Source organism: Arachis ipaensis, chromosome B05, assembly GCF_000816755.2.
Source record: "Arachis ipaensis cultivar K30076 chromosome B05, Araip1.1, whole genome shotgun sequence".
Lineage (NCBI taxonomy): Eukaryota > Viridiplantae > Streptophyta > Magnoliopsida > Fabales > Fabaceae > Arachis > Arachis ipaensis.
The window spans coordinates 135,467,510-135,470,924 of record NC_029789.2 but is presented as its reverse complement, the minus strand read 5'-3'; positions in this window follow the sequence as shown (position 1 = coordinate 135,470,924).

Genomic DNA, 3,415 nt, shown 5'->3' with positions numbered 1-3,415 from the left:
ATAAAAAAGATCCAACAAATTTTAATAGACTTAATTTAAAGGCCCGAAAAATAAGGGAACTAAAACATCCTCTTGTCTCCTCTATTGCCTTAATGTCTTCCAAACTAGCTAAAGGGAATGCACCATTTCTTTAGGCAACCTTGACATTAACGACATTTCCACCATATTCAAATTCAACACCTTTTAATCCGGTCATAGACTCATTGTGCGCCCAATTACCTCTGAATTCACTGTAGTACTCTGTCCTTTAATATAAACCTTTGAACTATTTTATATTAAATCTCAATGATATCAGCTAATGGTATATTGATCTGCCGTAAAAGATATTGACTCACCTGAAACGCTTCCTATAATATGGAAGCCTATGATTCATTTTATTGTACTATGATTTATGCTTTACTTCAATATTTGGAATTTAGGGTTGAGTTTCTATAGTAAATCATAATAAGACAGTTAAAATTAAAGTGAAGTGAAGTGTAATGTAATTTGTAGCTATCAACTACGATTTATGCGAAAGAATATTTTAAAGTAATGCAAATTAATTTAGACAGGTGGGAGGTCCTATAAAAACATACACAACGTTTGTGTTGTCTAGAATGGCAAACACATTGGCTAATGATAAAATTTTTTAGGTTTTTGCACACAACATAGGGATGATTACAAAAAAATACGAGTGAATAAAATTTACTAATAAGTATCGGATGAGTGCCTTTATCCAATAATTAACTAGTTTTGTTCAATAGCAAAGTAGCATACTATAGAAACTGAGAGTCCATAGCATCAATCGTGTGGAGAGATTATTTTACAGGATTTTCGTTTTTATTGTGCGAGATTTTGTTAAATACGATTCTTTTGTAATAGAGAGTGATAAAGATTTGTAAGTTATATTTCAATGCCATCGTCAGTTTTTTAAGGTAAGAATTCATGAATTGTTGGCCAAGCATAGAAATGTAGTTGTTAGTTCAGGAGGATCAAATTGAAATTCTCAATCTCTTGGACTACTAAGGTACTTCTACCTCAATGCATATAGTTGCTTCTAACATGGTGCTTGTAATTGTACTGAAATTAGTGTTAGTGACATTTTTGTCTTTAGTAGTTTATTTAAATCATGATAATTATGATGCTTATGACATTAGTGATAATTATTTCTTTGGTGAGCTTGCGATTATGATACTGCTTCTCCTGGGAGGATACCAACTTCCATAGGGGGAAGGGTCGAGAACTAGATCCTAAGGAAGATGTACTCCAGGATGATGAGGATGTGAATCCCGCCATGATAGGCGAGCATCGCAATGAGGGTTTAAGGAGCATTTCAGTCACCTAGAGTGGCCCTTTAAGTTTTAGAGCACCGAAATATCTCCTGCACTTTTTGACTTTAAACTTGGAGGTCATGGCGCAGCAAGGTTTTTCAAACATTGAATCTGAATTTGTTGGCAGAGATTCGCATAATATTTTGGCTCCAACTGAGTTTCAAGTTGGATAACAGTTTCAGAGTGAATAGGAAGTTGTCCTTAGTGTCAAGAGTTATAGCGTTTGTCGTGGGGGTTGAGTATAGAGTATTAGACTAAAATCATATCAAGTACCAGGAAAAGTGTAAGGAATTTGAAAAGTTGTAATTGGATGATTCGGATCACTTTTCGACAACAAAATAGTACTTGAAAGGCCATAAGATATAATGGACCTCACACATGTCTGGCTACAAAGATTTGTAAGTGATCATAAGCATCCCCGTCATCCTCATGCAATATCATTGATAACTCATCAAGGAATTGTGAACCACCAAACTGTTCCTCCAAGACTGCAAGACTAGCGATATCCAAAAACATATTAATCGGGCAACATACATCTGAGTGTTGCCCTCTCCCGCCATATAACTATAGATCATCTCACAAAATATGCACCTTCATCTAATCCTACGGCACCACATCTCCCCCACCACTACCATCATTAGATACCACCACTAATCCCACTACCACTATGTCTACTACCATCTTTTTCACCACCACCCTCTCCACGACCACCTCCACCTCGACCCTTAGCTCGTCTGATACGTTGTCCGCTGCGACCCCAGCCTTCTAACTCGAAAATGATGTGTTCGACCCATCTGTAATCACGATCAGTGACATGGGTTCCAACGCGATAATTTATTAAGGTACAAAATCCTCGAATTCAAATCGTAGCTTTCTCACTCCTTTGTAAGTGAATTAATGTAGCCAATACTGATTTATGTGTAAAGTCGTAAATCGATTTACTTACTATAGTTTACATAAAATAGGAAAAGGACACACAAGTATTGGAAATTCAAATAGGACATTGGTGTAAAAGAGTTTAATTTTCATGCACTGACAGTGTAAAACATTTTACATAGTCATGCAATCACAACTGTTTTTTTAGATGACGATTCACATGGTCAATATAAAAGTTAGTTATTTTTATATATATATATATGTTTGTAAAAAGCGAACCGGGCCGATCAATTCGACTGAAAAACTAGCAAATCGAATTCCAAACTAATCCAGTTCAACTCGACAATGTAAGGTTGAAACCGATGTGAACCAATCAAAATCGGAGAGAACCGATATAAACCGGTCGAAATCCGATGAGAATCGGTGAAAACCGATCAACAATGAAAATTTTAAAATTTCAATTGCACAGTGTTCAGCTTGCCACGAACCTGTAATGTTTCTTATAGGGATGCGGCCTGTCAGAGCCTGCAGCTTGACCTGTATGTGGCCTGGACTGACCTGTCATGTTATAAAATAGGCACAAGCTCAGGCCTTTATAAAAAGTCTTAATATATTAATAGGCCAGGACCAGACTCATTAATTAACCTTATTGGCCTGTCAGGCCTGCCTAACCTGCTAAAACATAATTCAATATATAAATTATTTTTTATTATTAATATAATTATTAGATATTTTAAATTTATTATATTTTATTATAAATACTTTTGTATATTTTAAAATTTTAAAAATTCTTATAAATATTAAATATGACATATTACATATAAATATTTTTATTAAAAAATAATTTTTTAAAATAATATTTTTATTTTTGTAAAAAAAAATTATCAGACCTTTTAACAGACTACAAGCTAGGCCAGACTGAATAACAGGCCAGGCTTAATACTTTAAAAAAAGCTTATAATAGGCTGCAGGCCAAACTCAGGCCAAGCTCAGACCAAACTCAGACTAATTAACTACATGACAGGCCAAGCCTGTTAAGAGTAAAGTCTGACCTGGACTGGTCTGTTTCCACCTCTAGTTTCTTAGTAATAAGCATGCTATTCAATTGATATATAGTAATTAAGTATAGTTAAATTATTTTATATTAAATTAATTTTATATTTATATATTTTTAAATTAATTATATTTTTTAATTATAAATAATAATTATTATAAATATAAATTTTGTT